The sequence below is a fragment of the Globicephala melas genome, chromosome 15 (assembly GCF_963455315.2).
Source record: "Globicephala melas chromosome 15, mGloMel1.2, whole genome shotgun sequence".
Classification (NCBI taxonomy): domain Eukaryota; kingdom Metazoa; phylum Chordata; class Mammalia; order Artiodactyla; family Delphinidae; genus Globicephala; species Globicephala melas.
The window spans coordinates 22,011,674-22,023,688 of NC_083328.1; the positions used below are offsets into that span (position 1 = coordinate 22,011,674).

Genomic DNA, 12,015 nt, shown 5'->3' on the forward strand with positions numbered 1-12,015 from the left:
AGCAGTTCAGACCAGCAGCAGAAGGTTTTGCACTGACTTCACCTGCTTGGCAAATCCTTGGAACTTCCTAGAGTGCTGCATGGCTATGGCTTGAATAAACTGTCTGGACTTTCACCCTTGCTCAAGGGAGAGGCAGGAATGATTTCCATTATTATGTGAATTTTTTCCCAGGGACTAAGGTACAGGTCAAAAAGAGGCACTATAGGATGAACATCTCCCAATTTCAGCTTCAGATTTTGGCTTTTGCTGTGTTTGAGGTGAAAATTAGCTTGTGGAGTGAGGAGAGATGGAGCTGATACTGCTGAGAAGCTGTGTTTGTATCACATTATATGGTAACTGATGAGGTAGGGAGTAATTGGAACAATGAGACAATTTTCTACTTTCTCTTTGAAGGTAGTGGGGTGTTGAGAGGCAAGGCATTCAGGAGGAATTGGACCTTAGGAACCAGCTCTTGAGTGGTGAAATTAAGTGCTACTGTACATTCTTAGGGCTCAACTTCCTTTACTGTTGAGTATTTGATAACGTCATCATATAATTAGAATTGGTATGAATAGCTGTCAGATGATATTGAGAACTATGTGCTAGGGACAATGCTGAATATGCCATGCTCATCATTTATTCAAGCATGAGTTAATACATTTAAAATGTGCATAGACTAGTGCCTTGGATAGAAGTGCCCAACAAATATCAGTGATTATTATTTATTCAGGAGATATTTACCAAAACATTTGCTTACATGACAAAGCTTAGGTGCACAGCCAAAGTGGTGAATGAAATAAAATCCCTGCTCTTGTGGAAGTTACCTTCTAGTAGGGGGAGCAGACAACAAATAAGTTAACAAACAAGAATTTCAGAGAGTGGTATGTGCTGAAGAAATAAAATAGTGTGCTGGATCAGAGGGAGAGGGCACTTTAGATTGGTTGGACAGGGAATGCATCTCAGCATTTGAAGGAGATGCATCTGATAAGAAGGAGCCATTTATTCTTCACAGTGACCCTTTGTCCCAATTTTCAGGTGAGAAAACAGAGGCGCAGGGTGACTAAGGATGTGCTGGGAAGTGAATAGAGCTGGGCTGTACAGACCCAGTCATTCTGCATCCAAAGCATGTCCTATCCTTCCCAGAAAGGTAGCTGTAGGAGCTGCAGTATCTGCAGTTGGTTTTGAGTGAAGGAAATGAATGTGGTTGCAGTGCAGGTAAAACCCTCATGCAGTTCAAAAAAGTTGCAATTTTATGGACCCTCAGTTATGGGGTGCAAAATTTGAGTATGAGTGTGTGTGTGTACATATGTACAGCTTATTTTGGGATCCAAAGCTGTCTTCCGATTTTAAAAGGTGGTGACAAAAAGAGCTTGTGGCATTGCTGCTTTATTTTAGGATTTTCTCATATTGTTTTTTTGGAAAATAGGGCCTACCTGCTAAGGCAGAGTTTATTGTTTTGTGTGTGTGTTATTTATTTATGGCTGCATTGGGTCTTCGTTGCTGAGCGTGGGCTTTCTCTAGCTGCGGCGAGTGGGGGCTACTCTTTGTTGCGGTGCGCGGGCTTCTCATTGCAGTAGCTTCTCTTGTTGCAGAGTACGGGCTCAGTAGTTGTGGCTCGCGGGCTCTAGAGCGCAGGCTCAGTAGTTATGGTGCACGGGCTTAGTTGCTCCGTGGCATGTGGGATCTTCCCGGACCAGGGCTCGAGCCCATGTCCCCTGCACTGGCAGGCGGATTCTTAACCACTGCGCCACCAGGGAAGTCCCAGGGCAGAGTTTTAATAGACAGCATTGCAATTGGCCATTAGGTGGTGGCAATTTTGTCAGATCAGTATGGGCGGGAAGTGGGTGGGAACTGGGCTGGAATCATAAGATGTCTTACTTTGCCAAGCCTGTAATACCATGATGCCAGCCACCAGGTATAAAGCTCTATTTTTTATATGATTATCTGCTTATCTTTACCCATGTTAATGTACCCTTTGGCCTCATGCCATATGAGTGCACATTTGTGAAATAAGTAACTTGAAGAAAAAGGCTCAAACCTTGGGGCCTCGAGTTTCAACCAACAGGGAATGTATTTCCAATAAAGACACACTAACATGGGCATTTCCTGTCACCGTCTTCAAAACCTGAATGCTTTCTAAATAGGCTCTTCAGTACTTGAAACCAAAGAGAAATTGTTTCAATAATAGTCATTGAAACCAAGAGGGTAGCAAAGTTCTGGTCAGGTCTGGTCTTTCAGTTTCATAGGATGTGGTTTAGATCAAATAACCTATTTTAGTCGGAAGATTGATCACGTTATTGCATAGGGAAAGACTTCCAAGAGCTTTTGCTTTACGGCCTTTCACGTGGTGTCTGAATGCTGGGAGGAGGTTCCTCCTTGGGAACATGAAGATGACAGAAGTATACACAATAGAAAAAAGCAGCTGTAAGTGCTCTGTGGCATATTTGCTTGAAGGAGGCTTAAGGTTGTAAGAATTGCAATTGGAAAGGTTCTTTTTCTCATTAGTCATACCATCTTTCAAATTCTTTTGAATAGCATTATCATGGTCCACCCAGTTGTAACGGAATTTTATAGTTTGCTCGAGTTTGGGATCATTGGTCTTAGGGTTCAGCTCAGGGGTCTCTTGATACATTGGGTTGAAATTGTGGCCTAGTAAGTTGGTCTTCGACCATGGTATCAGATCTTCTGTTTCTTTGCTCTGTGAGTAGAAGAGGTCTAAGTGACAGCTGTGTCTTGGTAGGGACTCTCTGTTGTGACAGAAAACCTGACTTCTGGCTTACGAAAAAGGAGAATTAATTGGCTCATACAACTGTAAAGTTCAGGCTTTGATCTGACTTAGGTACAATTAGATTCTGGGTGCAAATAATGCCTTTGAAACTGATTTTCTCTTTGTCTCTTGGTAGTGATTTTATTCTGGTGTCTTACATGCATTTGAGGTGAGACCCATCTGATAAGAAGAGACAGTTTAACTCTCACAGTGACCCTTGGATAGGCATTATTATTTTTCCTGGTGCTCTTTCTGGCAAGATGACCAAAGCAGCTCCAACCTCCTTTGCTTTCGGTGCTAAGATTCACTTTGTCTGACTTAGGTTACCTGCGTATTCCTGGCCCAATCATTGAAGCCAAGGGCATAGGAGGCTTTGGTGGGCTTGAGTCACATGGTCCATTATGAGCCCCACCCAACTTACATGACCAAGAGTGAGGGAGAGGAATCTTCTAGTGAAAATTGGTGGCCACCTGATGAAGAACCTGGAGGCTGGGGGAGCAGACAAGTCTGTGCTGTAAGCGATAATATCCTTTGGTCCAGTCTGAAGCTAGAAAGCCATATAATAAGTCTGTGGTCTAAATCCAGCCTATTAACCGTCTCAAGGGTGCCACAGTTCCATTTTGAACGAGGCTCTTGCTCCCTGGGCATGTGATTCACTCAGTTTCAAGTCCATGGGTCAGACCCTTCTACCCCAATGCTAAACCTATGATAAGAGGACCTCATTAGACCTTAGGATGGGCGTTATCTTTTTTGTGTGTGTATGTGACATAGGGGAAGTTTCATTTTCTTTTCAAAGAATAAATTGGGGAAATGTAGGTATAATTGAAACATACCCTTATGATTAATCTCTTCCTGTCCCCCACACTGTACCCCACCCCCATCATTTAACAAACACTGTCTTGAAATCCTTGGAGCCAAAATTGTTGGATTTGTCAGTCTTTTGATGTGATTTACAATGAAGCAAATGGTCTCTGTCTTGTTTTCCATCCTCCTTTGGCAGTTTGATATTTTTTCTTAAATATGTCTTAAAGTGCTTTTGGTAAGGTGTTTTTTTTTGGCTTTTTTTTTTAAGAAATTGAATTAGTTGACACATATTACAAGATGGTGTAAATACTCCCAGTACACTCCCATTGTGTAAGTTGACACTACTTTTTTTGAATTCACATTGAATATTATATATATAATATTTTTTTGCACAGTCTTTGATCTGTTGTTCCACTTCTAGGAATTTATTCTCAGGAAATAATTAAAAATGTGCTGAATTTTAGCTGCTATTCTGCTTATTATCCCAGTATTGTTTATAATAGTGAGCTATTGGAAGCAAACTAAATGTCCAACAATGAGAGTTTATTTTAAATTGACAAATTATCAATGAAAGACCTATCTGGCTATTAAATCTGTTTTAGCAGAGAGTCTCAACCTTTCTGTAACCCCTCTGCAGTGCAGCACCAAATTTTTGACAGATTGAGTAGTAGGCTATAAATAGTTTATGAGTTGTGTGAACTAGCTGGTGTGTCAGTGGTGATACCAGTACTGCCATTGAATGCTGCTCTTTTAAAAGCATTTGATGAGAGAAGATTTATATGAAAAAGTATAAAATGGAAACATTTGCAAAATAGAATGTACAATACAACCCAGTTTTGTTTAAAAGTTCAGTGTGTGTAGTATGAACATGCATGTATTTACTTAGGTGTGCCATCCATATGTGCTTATGTAAAACACTGAAAGGATATACTCCAAAATATTAATTGTAGGTGGTGGGATACTAGGGGACTTTTTTCTCTTTATGCTTCTCATATTTTCTAAACTTTACAGAATAACTATGTAATGCTTTTGAATTTGGCAGTGGGTAAGAAAGTCTTAGTGGCCTTAGTTCTCTGACCAGCTTACTGATGTGGTTGAAAACGGATATTCTTTTATTATACAGATCTTTTTTCTGTCCCTCTTCCTCTTCCCATCTACTATGCATTAGCAATCAGCTTCCATCATGGGCCTCTAGGAAAAAACTGATAAATGTGGCCTTAATGGATTTGGATTTTTTTTTTTAAAAGAATTAGCAAACATCACACTAGTTACCATGTGATGAACCTGAGCTCTATTTAGAAGAAATGTGGCTCTAGAAACCACATCTGTACATTTGTGGTCATTCAGGTGCCGCTCTAACGCGTCTGCATGCACTCATTTATCATCTTTATATTGGGTTCCTTTCTCATCTTTTGACTCATTTCATAGTTTCCTTTCTTGCCTTTCTTTTACTTAGATGCAAAGACCAAATCTCAACTCCAGTTAACTATTTTTCAGTCAGTTATTGACTACTGAATTCCTCAGGTGACTGAAAGGTGAACAGTTGATGTGGTAATTGGGTGTTTGAGGACTAATTATCTACAATCTGGTAGACCTCCAGGGTGGCTGGTATCCATATGCTAATTGGAAGCAGGGAAGTGGTGCCTAACCAGTGGTTTTACCTTCAGTATGGCCTAATGAGGCTGTGTCCTGAAGATAAGCTCCAAGCTAAAACCAGAGATAAAGAGTATAGCATATAGCAGGCACGCCATTTTTATTATGGTACCACAGAGCACAAATCCAAGACAGCCCTCTGGTTTTAAACAGGGAAAGTTAGTTAATGAAAAACCTGGTGCAGAAACAAAAAGAGTGGCCAACCTAGAAATCTGGTGCCCGTTAATGATGCGTACTTTGCAAATAAGTGGACAGTCTGACTTGTCCAGATCAATAGTGACAGCAAAATTATTCCAAGTGTGGGTCAGTAGAATAATTCCGCTCTTTTTTGGTTGTTTTGAGTCATGTGGGATTAAACATGTAGCAGCTCTGGAACCCAGAGGCCAAAAATGCTTGATTCTTTGGTATTTGGAAACTTTATAGTATACGTGTGTGTTGGCTTGGTTGTATTTGGCAAGTAGTATTTGTTCTTGCGAGCCCACACTGACTTCAGTCCTCGGACCTCAGTTGTATATATATATCCTTAGTATATCTGAAGTATGCAAGGTAAGGAATGTAAGAACCCTTTAAAAAGAAAAGAAAAATTCTTTTGTACAAAGCTGACTGGTCTTAGTCCTGTGACCTAAGATTATTTTACAGAAATATAACCAATTGGTTTATTTTCTTTTTTAAAAATTTTACTTTTCCTCCATCCCTCTTTCTGCACTTTTGAGATTGGTTGATGTAGAAAGTCTTGTGTTCCTACCCCTCCCTAACTGGAACTGCTGTTTTAGCTTGCTGCTTGCAGTACATTTTAGGACAGAAAGTCTTTTAAAAGCATGAAAATAGCAGACGCGTCTCATTTGCTTTGGCAGGGGAAACAGCTTTTCCTCCCAAGTAGCTCTAGGTAAGACCTAGTCTCCAAAGGTGCTCTTGTAAGTCCCAAGTTCCAAATGACAGCAAGCAGAAGACTTTGCATTTTAAAGTACTCCCTCAGTCTTTCCTTCTGTTATTTTTGCAAGTTTACTTTCTAGGAAGTAGTTTATAAATGGACACCACCCATTTCCCAACTTTTTCTCAGGTCATTCAGCATCTGCAGCTGCCAGTTGGGATCAAGAGGCTCTTGTGGTCTTGCTTTGAGACTCCCCAGGGGGATGGCTTCTGCTAGTACAGCTGCTTCAGCCCCTGGCAGCTGGATGTCTGGCATATATAGTAAGAAGTAAAATCATGCGCCCAACTAGCTATACAGACTGTTTGGATGGAAGTTGGAAAGATGGGTTTCTTATTGCTATAATATGTAGAAGCACCAACATTCGTCAGTGGCTTCTTGCTTCTGAACAGACCCTAGATGGGAACAGAATAGGAGGGGTGGATTGGATCAGTTCCTTCTCTCAAGGAAGTCATCAGAGTAGATCTCAAGTGCCTTGCTGACACTGGATTTTGGTGCCAGCCTTTGCCCGCTGTTTTTTAGCTCCCAGCCAGCTATAACAGTGAGCCAGCTTGCTCTGTTTTCCATACATCAGGGCCTGTTCCTGACCCTGCAGAGTTCAAACTAAGATGATTAGGACAGGGAAGCCTGCAAAAACAGTGTAATCTTTTACCTCTTGTTCAGATTGGAGTAGCTCTGCTTTCTGTGTCTTTTTGGACTTCTCATTTTCCCTTGGCTCTAACAGGCTTGGGCAAGAAGTATGAGAGCTGTTCACTGAGGAGGCAAAATGCCTGTCCTCAGAAGGCTTGCAAATCTAGAACTTCAGCCTTTCTGGATACCAAAACGTGAAGGTAGTCCTGGAGTATTAGACTTGGAAGGATTTTAATCATGGGAACACAAACTCAGAGAGGTTAAGGGAGTTGTTCAAGGACACACATTGCTTAGGGAGATCCCAGACCGGAACTGAAGGCTTCCTGGGAGTTTACTCTGTTGACTCAGTACCTCTGGAGTACAATCAGGTGTTGATAATGTATCTTTTCTTCTTGGGCCATCATCATCTCCTTAGGGGAAGGATATATCCTGGCATACGTCATAGCAAAGAACAGTATGTAGTGAGGCCAGTGATGTAGAATGGTGAGTTTAGAATTACACTGCCTGGGTTTGAATCCGTTTTCCTGTATCACCTCAGGCCAAATCCCTGAAACTCTGTTCAGTTTCCCCTTCTGTAAAGTGAAGGTTATATTATCTTCCTCATAGAGTTGTAGTGGGTTAAATGTGATAATTCATGTCAGTCTCCTCAATACATACATGTAACTTAAAAGGTATTGCTATTAATAAACATTTTTAAATCCTGTCTCAACTTGGACCAACCAGATTGGTCCTTTGCCTTCTTCCTTTCCACTTTATGCTTCCAGTCATTGAAGACCCAGAACAAGACTCATCTTCTCTGTGAAACTTTCCCATTGAGTTGATTTTGGAGTCTTGACAGACTGGTTTTATTTCCTAGTCCCACTGCTTAGTGGTTAAGAAACCTCAGTTTCCTAATCTGTAAGGGCTCTGACAGCCTAGGTTGTTGTGAGGTTTGAAGGTGATGTATGTGAAGCATATAGCCCCATGTCCCACAAACACCAATTTCTCTTCATCAGTCCCTCCACCTTTCTTTCCATAACACTGGTCCACACTCCACTCTCCTTTCCTGTCTCCATTTGTCTTTGTGTGGTTTAGCCCTTCTTGGTCCTTCTGTTCCATAAGAGGTGACTCTGTTGCAGAGGTAGATAGTAAGTCCTAGAAGACAGGGACTTGCCTGATTGTCACTTCATGGAACTGCCTAAGAGATGGAAACAGTTTCCTGGTCTCTTCTTCTCTGGCTCTCTGGAGCCAGAGCAGCCACTGGGACCATGACCTCTGGGATTGCCCTCAGCCCAGCAGTTCCAGCGCCAGGCCTGGGGCCAGGCAGGCAGCCAAGCCCATCCTCAGGAACAGCAGCTGGGACTGGCACAGGGAGGAGGGAGGCTGGAAGCTGATGCAGGGAAGCAGTGAGGGAGAGAGGCGAAGTTAGAGCTGAGACTGAAGGAGGAAAGCTGGAGGCTGGTCTTAGTCCAGCATAAGCTGAGCAGTTACTGTCTTTCAAGTAAACCCCCAAGGCTGTGCATAGAAGTAGGTTTCCTGGTTTGTGGCTTTTTTGCCCCTTTTATTCTTCTTCCTACCTTTCCTTTCTTCCCACCCCTCCTTGTCTCTCACTCCATTTCACTCATTTATGCCACTTTAGCTAAAATAGGAGAGCAGAATCACTTACTGCAAGAACAGGAAAGCTGCTGTGGGCATTTGGGGCGTCAGCATACCTGAACTGCCCCAGGAGACCTGGCCTGGCTGCTGACAAGAGCACTGTTCTAGAAGGGAGACTTGATTCTGTCACCAACTTTGTGATAATAACAACTGTAATAAAGGCTAACACTTACTGAATATTTTTTTTTTTTTGGTGGTACGTGGGCCTCTCACTGTTGTGGCCTCTCCCGTTGTGGAGCACAGGCTCCAGACGCGCAGGCTCAGCGGCCATGGCTCACGGGCCCAGCCACTCCGCGGCACGTGGGATCCCCCCGGACCGGGGCACGAACCCGCGTCCCCTGCATCGGCAGGCAGACTCTCAACCGCTGCGCCACCAGGGAAGCCCCCTTACTGAATACTTTTTATGAGCCAGATATTGGGCAGAGGATTTTACATGGGTTATCTCATTTACTCTATCCACCAGACCATGAGGTACAACTGTCCCATTAAAGTTACATGCTGATGGTCACAAAGTTGGTCCATCACCATGATTCAGATCCAGGTTTGTCTGCTCCCAGAGCTCTTCCTCTTAATGACCCTGCTCCAGTTTCTCCCTTCCTAGATAGCTCGTTGACCTCCGTGTACCTCCATTTCTCTTCCTATGAAAATGGGGGTAATTATTTCATAGAGCTACATTTATATGTAGCTGTTACAATGTACTAACACGTACAAAGTGGTGTTCATTAATAATGATACTCTGTTAGTGAAATTTGGCTCTGGGGTGCTCAGATTGTGCTGAGGCTGTCCACTTCAGAGAGGTGGCAGGAGGACCACTGGCAAGTATAAATGCGTATAAATAAGTAGCAAGTTGGAAATCCTGTTTTGCAGATCTACAGAGCTGGAACCTAGTGGAAAGGGAATGGAGTCTGGAGCTGGCTGGAAGGCTGTCCCACGTTAGGGACAGGGAGTGACCAGCAATTCAGAGTATCCAGAGCGCACAGCAAATACCCAGCTTGATTTTATTCAGCGTCATTCACAAGTCTTATCCTGTGGAGGATCTGATTCCCCCAGGTATTTCTGACCAATGGTGCATTTGAGCAGGGTCAGTGCTGTAGTTCAAGAGACTGTTTTTGAGCAAGACCCAACTGCATGACTCAAGGCAAGGATAGGCGGCCTGTCTGGGCCTGGGGAAGCCAAAGCCTGGAGCCCATTGTTCAGATGGGACAAGCTGGGGCTTCCATCAGGCTAATCAGATACTACCAGGCTGTTAATAATGGCTGTCATATCAAGTGTTTTCTGTGTGGAGGACAGTGTGTGCCAGATACCCTTTATCTGCGTTTCCTGACTGAATCCTTACAACTGCTCTTTGAAGTAGATACCGTTTTGCAGGTTGAGGAAATTCAGGTTTTGATCAGGGTCGAACATCCGGTGGCAGAGTAGGACTTTAAGACCTGAAGCTTTTAACCATGCTGGTGGGCTGAAACATCACAGGTTTAAGAACTTTGGACTAATTCTAGTCCCCGCCTCTAGTGAGACTGAGCCTAACGGCATCTTGCCTGCCTGCGTCACGGTCTTAATGCTTGCCTGGGAGAGGGCAGTTGGCTAGGATGCCCTTCTTAGCACAGGGCACAGACCATGTTTTTTTTTTTTTTTTTTTCCAGTGGCTAATTGTAAAACTTGCTGCTCTGTGATTGATGTGGTGACACTGCTGAGCTTGGGACCCATCCATTGGTGGGCTTTCCCGAGGTGATCTGATGTAGGTGGGCTCAGCAGTCCAGCCTAGTGGTGAAAGGTCATGGTTTCTCAAGCCAGACATACCAGGTTCTGCTTGTGATCTTGGGTAATTTTCTTTGTGCCTCAGCTTCCCTGTCTTTAAACGGGGTTGTGGTGAGGATGTATGAGTGTTATTGTCCATAAAGGGCTTAACATAGTGCCTGGCATGGTATCAAGCGCTCAGTAATTGATGACTACTATTATTAGCTATTAGCCAGCAGCTACTGGGTCCAGGAAAACTTTCAGCTTTAGAACACTTGAAGTGCTGCCACCCTGGGACACACGGCTGAGCACCATGATTGAGCCTGAGAAATCTCTGGGTACAGAACTATTTTCCCAAAGAAAGGGGAGACACAGAAGAAGGGAGCCCATTGAGTAATCAGGGGACCACACTTACCACCAGATCTGGAAATACTTTTTTCTGGCTTGAGACCACAACTTGCTTCAAAGAAAAGGACCAGAGTAGAGGAAAGGGGTCCAGCCTCCTGGCACCTGCTCATTGACCATCTGTCTAAATTGATCTCCCCCTCCTTTTTTTCATCTGCTGGGCATGTAAAATGCCTTCAGGTTTCAGCTGGTACTGCTGTGCCAGGTAATCAAAGATGCTCTCACGTGGAGGGCTGGTTGGGTAAATGGATTAGGGCCTCTTGGGAGGCCCATCTGTTCTGTCCCTATGTGAAGGCCTTGGCGCCAGTATTTGGACGAAGCTGATATAATGCAGCATCTGTCCAATGGGGCAGGGGTGAGTAGCCTGGGGTAGGTGGGTCAGTAGGAAACCAGGAAATCCTCTTACCCTGCCAGGTACCTGGGCTTCCCTCAGCAGCGGGAGCTGAGCAGCAAAGCCTGGTGAGTCAGCGTGCCTGGGAATTAGAGTTGCCAGTCTGTGAGCATGTGGGATCTGTGTAAGTTTGGGCCTTTTGTTTCTTTCAGCATTTTAGTCTTTAGAAACACAAATCTGGAAACCAGACCCTCCACATGGTATAGTCCTGCTTGTTTTGAGATAATTCAGCTTCAACAGTTGCTTCCCTTGTATGCTGGTCTTCTAAGAATTAACCCCTTACCTTTTAAAATTGTAACAAGTTGTGCTCATGGCTTACTAGCTATATTCTAAAAGCATAAAAAGGCTTTAAAAAACTTACTTGGGTCTGTCATTTTCCACACCAAAACCCTCCTAAGGGTTTCAGCGTGTTTTTGAAACCTAAGTGAAACTGCGAGTCTTTTTTTCAGGGCATGTATAATCATGTCTGTCATGTATTCTCTTTGAAGGTGGACAATGGGACACACCCCGATACAATGTGATTCCGGTAACTACAGGAATGATTCTGGTCATCATTTTAAACTTATACACTCAGAACATACCCTTAGAATTCCTTTTGAAGATAACTCTGAATTTATCCAAGCACTATTTGGAGGAAGCTAAAATTCTTTAGGTAAAGTTTAAAGCTCCAGCCTTCCATTAAAATCACCCTTCTGCCCCACTGCCAGTCTCCTTAGAGCTTTGAATTTGGACTGTGGAGGTCCCTGACCCTAGAGCTGGAGAGCCATGGGACTGACATTGATTTGGTCTGCTTTCCCGACTGTACTTCTGGCTCCTGGTCTAAATTTCTATTAACATTATAATTTCAGAGGCTGCAGTTATTATAGCAGGTAGCAAACTTTTATAAGTACTAAATTTTAGATGGATCTTCTAGTGGGCTAGTTGAAGGTAAGAATAAGAGTCTGAGTAGATAGAGTCTTCAGAGAAATCACCTCATCCCTGGCCCAGAAATTTCTAGCAATTCTCTAAAAGCCACTTTTTCGTTACTTAAGTAATAAATAAATCACTGTGATGTTTGTTATGTATCAGTGCAGGCTTTTCTTTTTCATC

At 43.3% G+C, this 12,015-nt stretch overlaps 1 protein-coding gene across 6 annotated transcripts in view; it reads left to right on the forward strand.

Annotated features, from left to right (window-relative positions):
• The window catches only part of DCUN1D3 (defective in cullin neddylation 1 domain containing 3), a 33,299-nt gene that overhangs the window by 17,796 nt on the left and 3,488 nt on the right, over positions 1 to 12,015 (forward strand). The window contains exon 1 of one of the 6 annotated variants that reach the window (XM_060285512.2): positions 10,941 to 11,578. The exons of the other annotated variants lie outside the window; for them this stretch is intronic. The gene's annotated coding sequence lies outside the window, so the exon portion shown is untranslated. Of the gene's footprint in view, positions 1 to 10,940; positions 11,579 to 12,015 lie in introns of those variants that run through there. 6 annotated transcript variants of the gene reach the window in all.